The sequence below is a fragment of the Scyliorhinus torazame genome, chromosome 2 (assembly GCF_047496885.1).
Source record: "Scyliorhinus torazame isolate Kashiwa2021f chromosome 2, sScyTor2.1, whole genome shotgun sequence".
NCBI lineage: Eukaryota > Metazoa > Chordata > Chondrichthyes > Carcharhiniformes > Scyliorhinidae > Scyliorhinus > Scyliorhinus torazame.
Window position 1 is genome coordinate 98,706,308 of NC_092708.1, and position 15,905 is coordinate 98,722,212.

Sequence of the window (15,905 nt, forward strand, 5' to 3'; positions counted from 1 at the left end):
CACTATCAGCAATCCCGCCAATCTTCATGTCATCCTCAAACTTGCTAATCAGCCCACCCACATTTCCTCCAGATCATTTATATATACTACAAACAACCGAGATCCCAGCACTGATCCCTGTGGAACACCACTAGCTACAGATCTCCATTCTGAAAAATACCCTTCCACTGCTACTCTGTCTTCTCTAACCAAGCCAGTTCTGTATCCATCTTCCCAGCCCACCCCGAATCCCATGTGATTTTAGTTTTTGTAGCAGTCTGCCATGTGGGACCTTGTCAAACGCCTTACTAAAGTCCATATAAACTATAAACTAATAACACTTTAATTTGAATTCAGTTACAAAGAAAGAAAGAACTTGCATTCATAGCAGCTTTTATGATCTCATGATATGCTGCAGTGCTTTACACTCAATTAAGAATTTTGTTTAAGGGCGGCACGGTGGCACAGTGATCCAGGTTCGATCCTGGCCCCGGGTCACTGTCCGTGTGGCATTTGTACATTCTCCCCGTGTCTGCGTGGGTCTTACCCCCACAACCCAAAGATGTGCAGGATAGGTGGATTGGCCACGTTTAATTGCCCCTTAATAGGAAAAAACAATCGTTGGGTACTCTAAATTTTTTAAAAACTGGTTAGACCAGAATAGAATAATCTTTTTTCAATTTAGTGTACCCAATTCATTTTTTCCAATTGGGCAATTTAGTGTGGCCAATCCACCTCGCCTGCACATCTTTGGGTTGTGGGGGTGAAATATAATGGATGTTGTGTATCTATAGATTTTCAAAAGATGCATAGGTACTGCGGTATCAAGTTTTTGATGAAATATGGGCAAAAGAAATTTGTGAACATGTGTAGGACGGTCAACTTCCAGGTACAATAGAGCTGTGAAAATAAAGGGGGCAAAAAAATCAGACTAGCATTTACATATTGCTTTTCACAACTACCAGATGTCTCAAAGTACTTTACAGCCAGTGAAGAGATGTAACAATTATTTCACTCATGTTAAAATACAGCTTTGTCAACTTGTCCTCCCATTTTTGAGATGAACTGTTAAGTATCTGCTCATTTATTCTTAGTTTCCCATTTAATGTTTTTTAGCTCTCCGTATTCTAATGTATCACTTCATAATTATTCATTTTGTTATTATTCACCCAACATCACCCATGCAGTATGCTAACCTATCTATGTCACCTTGAAACAAAATACTGAAACTATGCATTAGGCTAATCACTATTTGCAAAAGGAAACGATAAATGCTGGCCTAATTAATTTTTAAAAGGGGGAAGAAACTACCCCCGCAATGTCAGTTAGAGGGGTGCTGTGCTCTGACTGTGAGATGTGGCAGGTCCGGGAGGCTTCCAGCGTCCCGGATGGCTTCATCTGCAGAAAGTGCACCCAACTGGAGCTCCTCACAGACCGCATGGTTCGGTTGGAGCAGCAATTGGATGCACTTAGGAGCATGCAGGTGGCGGAAAGCGTCATAGATCGCAGTTATGTAAATGTGGTCACACCCAAGGTGCAGGCAGAGAAATGGGTGACCACCAGAAAGGGCAGGCAGTCAGTGCAGGAATCCCCTGTAGTTGTCCCCCTCTCGAACAGATATACCCCTTTGGATACTGTCGGGGGGGGATAGCCTATCAGGGGAAAACAGCAGCAGCCAGAGCAGTGGCACCACGGCTGGCTCTGATGTTCAGAAGGGAGGGTCAAAGCGCAGAAGAGTAATAGTAATAGGGGACTCTATAGTCAGGGGCACAGATAGGCGCTTCTGTGGACGTGAAAGAGACTCCAGGATGGTATGTTGCCTCCCTGGTGCCAGGGTCCAGGATGTCTCCGAACGGGTAGAGGGAATCCTGAAGGGGGAGGGCAAACAGGCAGAGGTCGTTGTACATATTGGTACTAACGACATAGGCAGGAAGGGGCATGAGGTCCTGCAGCAGGAGTTCAGGGAGCTAGGCAGAAAGTTAAAAGACAGGACCTCGAGGGTTGTAATCTTGGGATTACTCCCTGTGCCACGTGCCAGTGAGGCTAGAAATAGGAAGATAGAGCAGATAAACACGTGGCTAAACAGCTGGTGTAGGAGGGAGGGTTTCCATTATCTGGACCACTGGGAGCTCTTCCGGGGCAGGTGTGACCTGTATAAGAAGGACGGGTTGCATCTAAACCGGAGAGGCATAAATATCCTGGCCGCGAGGTTTGCTAGTGTCACACGGGAGGGTTTAAACTAGTATGGCAGGGGGGTGGGCACGGGAGCAATAGGTCAGAAGGTGAGAGCATTGAGGGAGAACTAGGGAATAGGGACAGTGTGGCTCTGAGGCAGAGCAGACGGGGAGAAGTTGCTGAACACAGCGGGTCTGGTGGCCTGAAGTGCATATGTTTTAATGCAAGGAGCATTACAGGTAAGGCAGATGAACTTAGAGCTTGGATTAGTACTTGGAACTATGATGTTGTTGCCATTACAGAGACCTGGTTGAGGGAAGGGCAGGATTGGCAGCTAAACGTTCCAGGATTTAGATGTTTCAGGCGGGATAGAGGGGGATGTAAAAGGGGAGGCGGAGTTGCGCTAATTGTTCGGGAGAATATCACAGCTGTACTGCGAGAGGACACCTCAGAGGGCAGTGAGGCTATATGGGTAGAGATCAGGAATAAGAAGGGTGCAGTCACAATGTTGGGGGTATACTACAGGCCTCCCAACAGCCAGCGGGAGATAGAGGAGCAGATAGGTAGACAGATTTTGGAAAAGAGTACAAACAACAGGGTTGTGGTGATGGGAGACTTCAACTTCCCCAATATTGACTGGGACTCACTTAGTGCCAGGGGCTTAGACGGGGCGGAGTTTGTAAGGAGCATCCAGGAGGGCTTCTTAAAACAATATGTAGACAGTCCAACTAGGGAAGGGGCGGTACTGGACCTGGTATTGGGGAATGAGCCCGGCCAGGTGGTAGATGTTTCAGTAGGGGAGCATTTTGGTAACAGTGACCACAATTCAGTAAGTTTTAAAGTACTGGTGGACAAGGATAAGAGTGGTCCGAGGATGAATGTGCTAAATTGGGGGAAGGCTAATTATAACAATATTAGGCGGGAACTGAAGAACATAGATTGGGGGCGGATGTTTGAGGGCAAATCAACATCTGACATGTGGGAGGCTTTCAAGTGTCAGTTGAAAGGAATACAGGACCGGCATGTTCCTGTGAGGAAGAAAGATAAATACGGCAATTTTCGGGAACCTTGGATGACGAGTGATATTGTAGGCCTCGTCAAAAAGAAAAAGGAGGCATTTGTCAGGGCTAAAAGGCTGGGAACAGACGAAGCCTGCGTGGAATATAAGGAAAGTAGGAAGGAACTTAAGCAAGGAGTCAGGAGGGCTAGAAGGGGTCACGAAAAGTCATTGGCAAATAGGGTTAAGGAAAATCCCAAGGCTTTTTACACGTACATAAAAAGCAAGAGGGTAGCCAGGGAAAGGGTTGGCCCACTGAAGGATAGGCAAGGGAATCTATGTGTGGAGCCAGAGGAAATGGGCGAGGTACTAAATGAATACTTTGCATCAGTATTCACCAAAGAGAAGGAATTGGTAGATGTTGAGTCTGGAGAAGGGGGTGTAGATAGCCTGGGTCACATTGTGATCCAAAAAGACGAGGTGTTGGGTGTCTTAAAAAATATTAAGGTAGATAAGTCCCCAGGGCCTGATGGGATCTACCCCAGAATACTGAAGGAGGCTGGAGAGGAAATTGCTGAGGCCTTGACAGAAATCTTTGGATCCTCGCTGTCTTCAGGGGATGTCCCGGAGGACTGGAGAATAGCCAATGTTGTTCCTCTGTTTAAGAAGGGTAGCAAGGATAATCCCGGGAACTACAGGCCGGTGAGCCTTACTTCAGTGGGAGGGAAATTACTGGAGAAAATTCTTCGAGACAGGATCTACTCCCATTTGGAAGCAAATGGACGTATTAGTGAGAGGCAGCACGGTTTTGTGAAGGGGAGGTTGTGTCTCACTAACTTGATAGAGTTTTTCGAGGAGGTCACTAAGATGATTGATGCAGGTAGGGCAGTAGATGTTGTCTATATGGACTTCAGTAAGGCCTTTGACATGGTAGACTAGTACAAAAGGTGAAGTCACACGGGATCAGGGGTGAGCTGGCAAGGTGGATACAGAACTGGCTAGGCCATAGAAGGCAGAGAGTAGCAATGGAGGGATGCTTTTCTAATTGGAGGGCTGTGACCAGTGGTGTTCCACAGGGATCAGTGCTGGGACCTTTGCTCTTTGTAGTATATATAAATTATTTGGAGGAAAATGTAACTGGTCTGATTAGTAAGTTTGCAGACGACACAAAGGTTGGTGGAATTGCGGATAGCGATGAGGACTGTCGGAGGATACAGCAGGATTTAGATTGTCTGGAGACTTGGGCGGAGAGATGGCAGATGGAGTTTAATCCGGACAAATGTGAGGTAATGCATTTTGGAAGGTCTAATGCAGGTAGGGAATATACAGTGAATGGTAGAACCCTCAAGAGTATTGAAAGTCAAAGAGATCTAGGAGTACAGGTCCACAGGTCATTGAAAGGGGCAACACAGGTGGAGAAGGTAGTCAAGAAGGCATACGGCATGCTTGCCTTCATTGGCCGGGGCATTGAGTATAAGAATTGGCAAGTCATGTTGCAGCTGTAAAGAACCTTAGTTAGGCCACACTTGGAGTATACTGTTCAATTCTGGTCGCCACACTACCAGAAGGATGTGGAGGCTTTAGAGAGGGTGCAGAAGAGATTTACCAGAATGTTGCCTGGTATGGAGGGCATTAGCTATGAGGAGCGATTGAATAAACTCGGTTTGTTCTCACTGGAACGAAGGAGGTTGAGGGGAGACCTGATAGAGGTATACAAAATTATGAGGGGCATAGACAGAGTGGATAGTCAGAGGCTTTTCCCCAGGGTAGAGGGGTCAATTACTAGGGGGCATAGGTTTAAGGTGAGAGGGGCAAGGTTTAGAGTAGATGTACGAGGCAAGTTTTTTACGCAGAGGGTAGTGGGTGCCTGGAACTCGCTACCGGAGGAGGTAGTGGAAGCAGGGACGATAGGGACATTTAAGGGGCATCTTGACAAATATATGAATAGGATGGGAATAGAAGGATACGGACCCAGGAAGTGTAGAAGATTGTAGTTTAGTCGGGCAGCATGGTCGGCACGGGCTTGGAGGGCCGAAGGGCCTGTTCCTGTGCTGTACATTTCTTTGTTCTTTGTTCTTTGTACCGTTTCTGCTGACTATTGCAGAATTCTCTTTTGTAGTATTTACTGCATTTGCAGTATTTTAGATTTTTAATTCCACCTGAAGTATCTTTAAAGTCTCATTTGCACATCCTATTTTTGATTTGTCTGCAAATGTTGATATTATGCTTCTTACATGAAAAAAAAGCAAATTACTGCGGATGCTGGAATCTGAAACCAAAGAGAAAATGCTGGAAAATCTCAGCAGGTCTGGCAGCATCTGTAGGGAGAGAAAAGAGCTCATGTTTCGAGTACAGGTGACCCTTTGTCAAAGCTAAAAGATATAGAAAGTGGGAAATATTTAGACTGGAGTGTGAGAACAAAAGATGAGTCATAGCTATGGAAATCAAGGGAACAGAAACCAAGGGAAAGAGTGCTAATGGTGATCCCCAGAGAGAACAAAAGGTTTGAAAGGCCAAACAGCAGAAAAACTAACATCAGAGGGTAAACTGTGACAGATGTAGATGGGGGAGAGGAAGGGGGAAGCAAAAGGGAGGAAAGGTAAGGAAAGGGGTGGATAAGATGGGGATGGGGGGGGTAAATATATATGAAGAAAGAAAGAAATGGTACAAGACAGTTAAAATGAAATGGGATGAAAACAAAGGGGTTGAGGTGGGGTAGAGCTAATCACCTGAAGTTGACTTCGATGTTGAGACCAGAAGGCTGTAGCGTACTAAACCGGAAGATGAGATGTTGTTCTTCCAGTTTGCGTTGCTACACGAAAATCCTGATTTTCAGAAGAGCGATGTTCCGAACATTGACCGAAACAAAAACATGGATTCCTATGTTTTATAAATGGAGTACAGAAATATAGAGATTACTAAGTCCATGCAAATGATTGGTTTGAATGTTGTCTAGTTTTGAGCACACTATTTTACAAAGAAAGTGGAGGTCAAGGCTGCAGAGGGGTTGTAGAGAAATCCAGGAAGATGATACCAAGGCTGAAACTTCATTTAGAGAAAATTAGGTACCTTTTCAGAACCGGGAAGGTGAAGAAATCTGATGCAAAATGCTCAAAACTTGACGAGCGAGTGGAATTAACTTATGAACTAGGAGCAGTGGTAGACCATATGGTCTTTTGAGCCAACTACCCCATTCAATACAATGATGACTGCTCTGTCTTGGCTCCACTTCCTGCCTGTTCCTATATCCCTTGATTCCCAGAAACACCAAAAATCTGATCATCTCCATCCTAAATATACTCAACAATGGAGCATCCACAACACTGGGGTAGAGAACAATAAAGATTCAGAATCCTATGAGTGACAACATTTTCCATCTCAGTCGTAAATAATGGACCCTTTACCCTGAGTTTGCACAGATTCCTCAGCCAGTGGAAACAACATCTCCATGCCTACTCTGTTAAACCCCTTCAATGTGACCATGTCTCATTTTCAAAATACCAGCAAGTATAGAACCAGTTTACTCAGCCTCTTATCCTAGGAAAATCTTCTAACTGCTATAACAATTCTAGTGGAAGGGTTATGAATCTTTGGAATTCTTTATCCCAGAGGATTGTGGGTGCTCTATTGTCGAGGCTGTGATGAACAGATTTTCGATGTGTCTAAATTGGAGAGCGGGCTGCAAAGTGCAGCTGAGGGCAAGGATCAGCCATGATTGCATTGAAAGGAGAAGCAAGCTCGAGAGACCAGATAGTCTACTATTATTTCTTGTGTTCTTATCAACTTCGTTGTACTGCCTCCAATGCAAAGATATGCTTCCCTAAATATGGAGGTGAAAACTGCACATAGCACGGTGTGCTCTCACCAAAGCCTTGTACAATTGTAGGAAGATTTTCTTGCTCTTTTATTCTAATCCCTTGCCATAAAGGCCAACATGCTATTTTCCTTTGTTGCTCTTTTTAGCCTTAGTTTTATTACCTCTGATTATGTCACCTTTGCTCACGAGTCGCCAGGTATCTTTCTGATACCGCCACGTGGTTCAAGCTCGAGTTATGATTAATAAGTCAGCACACCACTTAGTAAGATTGAAATCAACGGTCATTTATTATATACAACAAGTAATGCTTACACAATAATCCTACTATCTATATAGAAACCTACCACTACTGGCCAATACTTAACTTTAGGAAGGGCCCACCAGGTCAGGGAAACGAATGGCTTATCGAATCGGATCTGGCCCGCGGGATTCAAAAAGGCTGATACAGGTCGATGGCTAGGAGTCTTTATCGGGTAGCGATCGCTGGAGTCAAACTTACAGTTTCTGGTTGATGTTCTTGCGAAGGTCTCGAGCAGGAGAAGAAGGGAGAGAGAGAGAGCGATCTGAACTTGGCCCCTCACTTTATAGGGTCCCGGGGCTTCCCGCCTCTCGAGGCGGCCCTTGACCCTGAGTCCCAAGTGATTGGACTTGTTCCCAATCACTGGGTTCGATATATCCAATAACGGGGCGATTCCTCGATCGGGGGGTGGTCGTTCACCTGTCTTTGTTTCGGCCACTACAGGCGCCGACAGGTCTGGCCCGGCATTCAAATGCTAATATGTTGCAATTGTTCCCGGGGATAGCCGATTAAACTGCAGATGTCTGGGTTGATGTGCTGCTAATGGTCTTGAGTATTGATCTGGGCCGACTTCCCCAGAGCCGAATACTCTATTCTGTCTGCAGCTGTCCGTTTGTGTCCTGTTGGCTGCTTTTCCCATCAGCCTTTTCGGTTAGCCATTTTAAATCGGGTTTTGGCCAAATTAATAGGGAATCAGCCATTTTAGGTGGCTACACCTTCCTGCATCTTTACTGTACATGTATGGTAAGTTTGTGTTCCTGCATGAGTACATCTGAGTCTCCATATCAGAATTTAGACATTTCACACCATTTTTTTAAAATTCTGCTTTCCTGTTCTTAGTACTGAAGTGAATAGCTCATACTTCCCTACTTTGCCTCATCTGTCACCTTGCATCTCTTTACAGCCTCTTTTTGTCGCCCTCGCAGCTTACAGTCCTGCCTAGCTTTGTGACTTAGCAAACTTAGATATGTTATTCTTGGTCTCTTCATCTAAGTCTTTAATATAGATTGTAATAGCTGAGGCCCCAGTATCAGCTTGTCATTTTGATAATGCATCGTTTATGTCTACTATTTACCTCCTGACTCTTAACCAATTCTTTATCCATGCTAATATTTTACCACCAGTTCCATGTGCCCGTATTATCCTTTCGTGTGACACCTTTTTTGATGCCTTTTGGAAATCCAGGTATGTTACATATACTGGCTCCCTTTAAAGGCGGAACGGTAGCACAGTGGTTAGTACAGTTGCTTCACAGCTCCAGGGTCCCAGGTTCGATTCCCGGCTTGGGTCACTGTGCAGAGTCTGCACGTTCTCCCCTTGTCTGCGTGGGTTTCCTCCAGTGCTCTGGTTTCCCCCAACAGTCCAAAGATGTGCAGGTTAGGTGGATTGGCTGTGCGAAATTGCCTTTAGTGTCCAAAAAGGTTAGATGGGGCTACTGGTTACAGGGATAGGGTGGAGTTATGGGCTTCGATAGGGTGACCTTTCCATGGGCCTGTGCAGACTCGATGGGCCGCATGGCCTTCTTCTGCACTGTAAATTCTATGATCTATGATCTGCTCTACTAGTTACAATTTGAAAAATCTTATACATTTGTCAAACAATTTCGCTTTTGTAAAAACATGTCAACTTGTCTTATAATACTGTGATAAGTATATTTAAAGACTTACTTAAAAGATTGCAGTATTTTCCTGATGACTGATGTCAGGCTAACTGGCCTGGAGTTCCCTGTTTTCTCTCCCCCTCCTTGAATAAAATAATGAAATAAATTAGCTATTTTTGTGACTATTAGGAATGGACAATAAATGCTGGCCATGTCTGCAACACCATATCCCACTAATGAACAAAGAAGACTTCCAAACTAACAGGCTAACTAAATTGAATTGGACCAGTCTTCTTTATTCATTAGTGGGATATGGTGTTGCAGACATGGCCAGCATTTATTGTCCATTCCTAATAGTCCCTGCAAAGCTACTTGAGTTTTGTCTTGAAATGCTGCATCTGCGATGTAGCTATATACCCTGTCCTGTTAAGTAGGCTTATGATCAGAGACAAACAAGTGGTGATATATTTCCAAGTAGGTGTGGTGTGAGATTTGAAGGGTAACTTATGGCAGATGGCGCTCCCATATGTCTACTGCCCTCCTTCTAGGGGCTAGAGATTGCAGGTTTAGAAGGTGCTGTTGAAGAAGCCTTGGCAAGTTACTACAGTGCATCTTCTAGATGGTACTCGGTTCAGCTAAATCTAATGTGCTGGTGATTGAAGGAATGAATGTTTACGGTGAGGTACCAATCAAATGGGCTGCTTCATCTTACATGGTGTCAAGCTTCCTGAGTTTTTGGTGCAGTAGTTATCCAGGCAAGTGGCGAGTAGTTCATCAATTGTGCCTTGTAGATGAAGAGGCTCTGGAGAGTCTGGAGGTGTTATTTGCTGCAGAATATCCTGGCTCTGACTTCCTACAATCACATCATTTATATGCTTGGTTCAGTTAAGTTTCTGATCAATGGTTATCACCTCCCCAAGGTGTTTAATGTCAAGGGAGATGCTAATACTCTCTCTTGTTGGAGATGATCATTACCTGGCATAAATGTTATTTCCTATTTATTGGCCAAAGCTTGAATGTTACCCAGGTCTTGCTGCATGCAAACATGCATTGCTTCATTATCGGAATTGTGAATGGAGCTGAGTTATCAGCGAACCATCCCAAATCTGACCTTATGACAAAGGGAAAGGTCGTTGATGAGGTATCTGAAAATGGTTGAGCCTAGGACACTACCCCGAGGAGCTCGAGCAGCAATGTCCTGGGGCTGAGATAATTGGCCTCCAACCACAACCATCATCTTTGTGTTAGGTAGGATACCAACCAATGATTCCCATTTGTTTCACATTTCCTAAGCTCCTTGATATCTTACTTGGTCATATATTACCTTGATGTTAAGGGCAGTCTATTTTGCCTCACCTCTGGATTTGAGATTGTTTGTCCATGTTCAGACCAAGACTGGAATTAGGTCTGCATCTGCATAGTCCTAGCAGAACCCAGCTGAGCATCGGTGAGCAGGTTATTTATGACTGAGTAAATGCAACTTGATAGCACTATTGACAGTACCCTTGATGATTTACCTGATGGGGTTCAGTAACTGGCCTAATTGGATTAATCCTGCATTACTTGGGCTGAACATACCTGGGTAATTTTCCACTTTGTTGGGCCAATGCTGGAGTTGTAACTGCAGAGGCTGGTATAGCACAGGGCTAAATCGCTGGCTTTTAAAGCAGACCAAGGCAGGCCAGCAGCACGGTTCAATTCCCGTACCAGCCTCCCCGAACAGGCGCCGGAATGTGGCGACTAGGGGCTTTTCACAGTAACTTCATTTGAAGCCTACTTGTGACAATAAGCAATTTTCATTTCATTCTAGAGCACAAGATTTCAGCAACCCAATCAGATTGTTACCAGTGCTTTTGTTGTATCCAGTGTGTTCAGCCATTTCTGGATGTCATGTGCAGTGAATCAAATCTGTGAGGGAGAGGGTCAAGGGGGACTGTCACTGCCTCCCATCGTCTCCTGCTTGTGCAGTATGCTTCATCTTGTGCCAACCATTCAATATTAAAGACCCACTGAAATGAACTTATCTGTGCTGGTGGAGGGTGAGCTTGAATGATGTACTGGTGCTTCATCTTTGTAGATGAGAACTCTCCTGCAGCCACAGGTTCCACCTCCGCTGCTGGCCCTGTGGAAGATGAGACGGAAGAACAGAGACATGAGAACTTGCCTCCATCAGCAGATGCTTTTGCTGAGCTGAATCATGCCATTATAGTTAATGGCATGGTATTGACAGGGGAAGACTGCATTCCACCGGCTTCCAACTATATTTTGAGATCATTTCATCCTGCCTTTAATAGATTCAGATCTCCATCACCCCTCTCTGGTGCAATGTTATCCTCATCAAATCTAGTGTTGACGTAGTATGGGGTTGGGATCTGAAGTTCATTCAACAACATACAATGTATGTCTCAGTAAGGATTCTTTACTGGTTAGCGCTGCAATTGCTTGGCTTGTTCACATGTTTTGTTTATCCTGTAGAGGGCATTGTGCCAAAATGTATTTCTAATCACTAAGTTCCAGGGAAAAAGTCTGTTTATAAAGCCCAGGGACAATTGTAAGTGTAACGAATGGCTGATTTCATTCATTTGCCACTGACCGCAAGGTCCCACACTATCTTAGCTTCCTGTATAAATGCATAATTGTGGTTCAACATTATTTCCTCCATTCTACCCACAACTCTGATTTTTGAATGAATTTTATTTTGCGAATCACTCGTTGTGTGATTGACGCAACAAAGTTCTCCCTTTCTATAATATCTCATTTTTATAAGATTGATTTACTATGAAGTCAATTCTTAATAACACTTTGAGTTAAAACAATTGCAATGGTAATATTTTTCTGTTAAGTATTTTCTCTCTTGAGGGTGAAGGTGGTCCCAAGTACAGAAGTGGAAATCTTTGGAGTGTCGGAAGACCTGGAAATCCAGGGGACGAGAGAGGCCGATATGCTGGCCTCTGCCTCCCTGGTAGCCCGGAGACGGATCTTGCTGGAATGGAGGGACTCGGGACTGCCGAAACCGGGGGTGTGGGTGAGCGACCACGCAGAAGCCCTCAGGTTGGAAAAGATCAAGTTTGCCTTGAGAGGGACTGCCCGGAGATCGACTACTTCAAGAATAGTTATGAAGTCAGCGGGGGGAGGAGGTGTTGGGGCTAAAAAAAGGTCAGGGAGGTGGAGGGAGCGGCAGGGGGTGGATGGTGGAGTGTTAAATATTTATTTGCTATGTGAATTCCTGTTTGCTCTCATTTTGGTTGTGGTTATGTTTGATGTATCGATACAAATACCTTAATAAAAGCGTTTTTAATAAAAAAGTATTTTCGCTACTGAGAGTTTCTTTATTTGGTTGATTTCCCTCCTTCAAACAAAACTTTGAACCAGCCCCCCACCCCCCCAACCCCAGTTAATGTACCTGTAAAGTAAGCTAATTTCCTCCACCTGCCATCATCACATGACTCCTTACCCACCCCTTCCCCCCCATCAAAGTTGAGAAGTTCATCATAAAATTCCTACAGTGCAGAAGGCGGCCATTCGGCCATCGGGTTTGCATCAGCTCCTGGAAAGAGCACCCCCATGCTTCCACCCTATCCCCATAACCCAGTAACCACACTTAACATTTTGGTCACTAAGGGCAATTTAGCATGGCCAATCCACCTAACCTGTACATCTTTGGACTGGGAGGAAACCGGAGCACCCGGAGGAAACCCATGCAGACACTGGGAGAAAGTGCCCACTCCACACAGACAATCACCCAAGGCTGGAATTGACACTGTGAGGCAGCAGAGCTAACCACCATGTTGTCCTTTTTTTTAAAGTTCCATTAACGTTTGTGGTAAAATTGGGATACTCCTGTTTAAGATAAGTGGAGGCAAACCCATATTCTAGCATTCCACCTATTGCATCAGTGATTTTGCACAGTTACCATACCATTTGTAGAGAATGTGGATTCAAGACCTGCCCCAGGACCCAAGTCCATAAAGCAAAACTAAGTAATCATTGTGATGTCTTTTAGATGAGACATTTAAACACAAGTTCCACACATATTCTAATAGATTGTATTTACAAAGCGGAGCAGAGTTTTCTCTATTATATTCTGGAAAAAGTTGGTTTGTTAACCAATCTCATTCAAAACAATGTTGTGGGCATCACAGAGAAGTGGCTGCAAGGGGATCAGGGCTGGGATCTAAATATCCAAGGATATATGTCCTATCGAAAGGACAGGCAGATGGGCAAAGGGGGGTGGGGTTGCATTGTTAGTGAGGAATGAAGTTAAATCGATAGCAAGGAGTGATATAGGATCAGAAGGCATAGAATCGCTGTGGGAAGAGTTGAGGAATCGCAAAGGTAAGACCTTGATGGGAGTTATGTGCAGGCCGCCTAGCAGTAGTCAGGATGTGGGGCAGAAAATAAATCAGGAGATAGGAAAGGCATGTAAAAAAGGCAATATCACAACCATGTGGGACTTCAATATGCAGGTGGACTGGGAAAATCAGGTTGGTAGTGGATCCCGAGAAAAGGAATTTGTGGAATGTCTAAGAGATGTTTTTTTGGAACAGCTTGTGACAGAGCCTACTAGGGAACAGGCAATTTTGGATTTGGTGATGTGTAATGAGGCAGACTGGACGAGGGAACTTAAGGTGAAGAAACCCTAAAGGAGCAGTGACCACAATATCACTGACCCTATTGAGAAGCTGCGATCAGATGTAATGGTATTACAATTAAATACAAGGAGATGAGGGAGGAGCTGGCCAAAGTTGATTGGAAAAAGAGCCTCGCAGGGAAGACAGTGGAACAGCAATGGTAGGAGTTTTTGGGGATTATTCGGGAGTCACAACAGAAATTCATCCCAAGGAGCAGGAAACATGCTAAAGGGAGGACAAGACATCCATGGCAGACGAAGGAAGTCAAGGAAAGCATACAAAGTGACGAGGATTAATGGGAAGCCAGAGCATTGGGAAGCCTTTAAAAGTGAGCAGAGGACAACTAAAAATGCAATAAGGAGGGAGAAGATGAATGAGTGCAAGCTAGCTAGCACTCATAAAGGAAGATAGAAAGAGGTTTTTTTCAATATATAAAAGGTAAGAGCGAGGCAAAAATAGACATTGGACCACTGGAAAGTGTTGCACGAGAAGTAATGATAGGAAAAAAAGAAATGGCAGACAAACTGAATAATTACTTTGCATCAGTCTTCACGGTGAAAGACATCAGTGGGATGCCAGAGCTCCAGGAGAACCAGGGGTCAGAGATGAGTGCAGTGACCATTACTAAGGAGAAGGTTCTGGGGAAACTGAAAGGTCTGAAGGTGGATAAATCACCTGGACCGAATGGACTACACCCCAGTGTTCGAAAAGACATAGCTTAGGAGATTGGGGAGGCATTGGTGATGATCTTTCTGGAATCACGAGGCAGGAACGGAAAGTGGCTAATGTAATGGCTGTTTTAGAAGGGAGGGAGACAGAAGACAGGAAATTATAGGCCGGTTAGCCTGACTTCGGTCATTGGTAAGATTTTAGAGTCCATTATTAAAGATGAGATCGCGGAGTACTTGGAAGTGCATGGTAAAATAGGACTGAGTCAGCACGTCTACGTCAAGGGGAGGTCTTGTCTGACAAATCTTTGAGGAAGTAACAAGGAAGTTAGACAAAGGAGAACCAGAGGACGTGATTTATTTAGATTTCCAGAAGGCCTTTGGCAAGGTGCCGCATAGGAGACTGTTGAATAAGTTCAGAGGCCATGGTGTTAAGGGTAAGATCCTGGCATGGATAGAGGATTGGCTGACTGGCAGAAGGCAGAGAGTGGGGATAAAGGGGTCTTTTTCAGGATGGCAGCCGGTGACTAGTGGTGTACTTCAGGGGTCTGTGCTGGGACCACAACTTTTCACAATATACATAAATGATCTGGAAGAAGGAACTGAAGGCACTGTTGCTAAGTTTGCAGATGATACAAAGGTCTGTAGAGGGGCAGGTAGTATTGAGGAAGAAGGCGGGCTGCAGAAGGACTTGGATAGGCTAGGAGAGTGAGCAAAGAAGTGGCAGATGGAATACAATGTGGAAAGGTGTGAGATTATGCACATTGGAAGGAGAAATTGACTATTTTCTAAATGGGAAGATGCTTAGGAAATCAGAAGCACAAAGGGACTTGGGAGTCCTTGTTCATGATTCTCTTAAGGTTGACGTGCAGGTTAGTCGGCAGTTAGGAAGGCAAATGCGATGTTAGCATTCAAGCCGAGAGGGCTAGAATACAAGACCAGGGATATATTTCTGAGGCTATATAAGGCTCTGGTCAGACCCTATTTGGAGTATTGTGAGCAGTTTTGGGCCCCCTATCTAAAGAAGGATGTGCTGGCCTTTGAAAGGGTCCAGAAGAGGTGAACAAGAATGATCCCTGGAATGAAGAGCTTGTCGTGTGAGGAACGGTTGAGGACTCTGGGTCTGTACCCGTTGGGGTTTAGACGGATGAGGAGGGATCTTATTGAAACTTACAGGATACTGTGAGGCCTGGATAGAGTGGATGTGGAGAGGATGTTTACACTTGTAGGAAAAACGAGAAGCAAAGGACACAATCTCAGACTAAAGGGACGATCCTTTAAAACAGGGATGAGGAATTTCTTCAGCCAGAGGGTGGTGAATCTGTGGAATTCTTTGTCACAGAAGGCTGTGGAGCCAAATCACTGAGTGTCTTTAAGACAGAGATAGATAGATTTTTGATCAATAAGGGGATCAGGGGTTATGGGAAAAGTCAGGAGAATGGGGATGAGAAAAATATCAGCCATGATTGAATGGCGGAGCAGACTCGATGGGCCGAGTGGCCTAATTCTGCTCCAATGTCTTATGGTCTTATGCTGGCCCACCAACTCGGGAAGCAGGAGGTGGCAAGGCAGATTGGAACAGTGAAGGTCGGTAGGGTGGATTGGTATTGGACCTGGTGGAGGTAAGGTATTTGAGGAGTTTTACAGGAGGCTTTATATTCGGAGCCACTGGCCGGGAGGAGGGAATGCGGCAATTCCTGGACAGGTTGGAGTTCCCCAAGATGGAGGTGGACCTGGTAG

At 44.8% G+C, this 15,905-nt stretch overlaps 1 long non-coding RNA gene across 3 annotated transcripts in view; it reads right to left on the reverse strand.

The window, feature by feature from the left end:
* Window positions 1-15,905, reverse strand: part of LOC140389981 (uncharacterized) — a 222,113-nt gene that overhangs the window by 33,942 nt on the left and 172,266 nt on the right. For all 3 annotated transcript variants that reach the window (XR_011934529.1, XR_011934530.1, XR_011934528.1), the window contains 2 exons: window positions 10,712-10,988; window positions 5,881-6,031 (listed from right to left, as the gene is read on the reverse strand). This is a non-coding gene — a long non-coding RNA (uncharacterized lncRNA). The remainder of the gene's footprint in view (window positions 1-5,880; window positions 6,032-10,711; window positions 10,989-15,905) is intronic.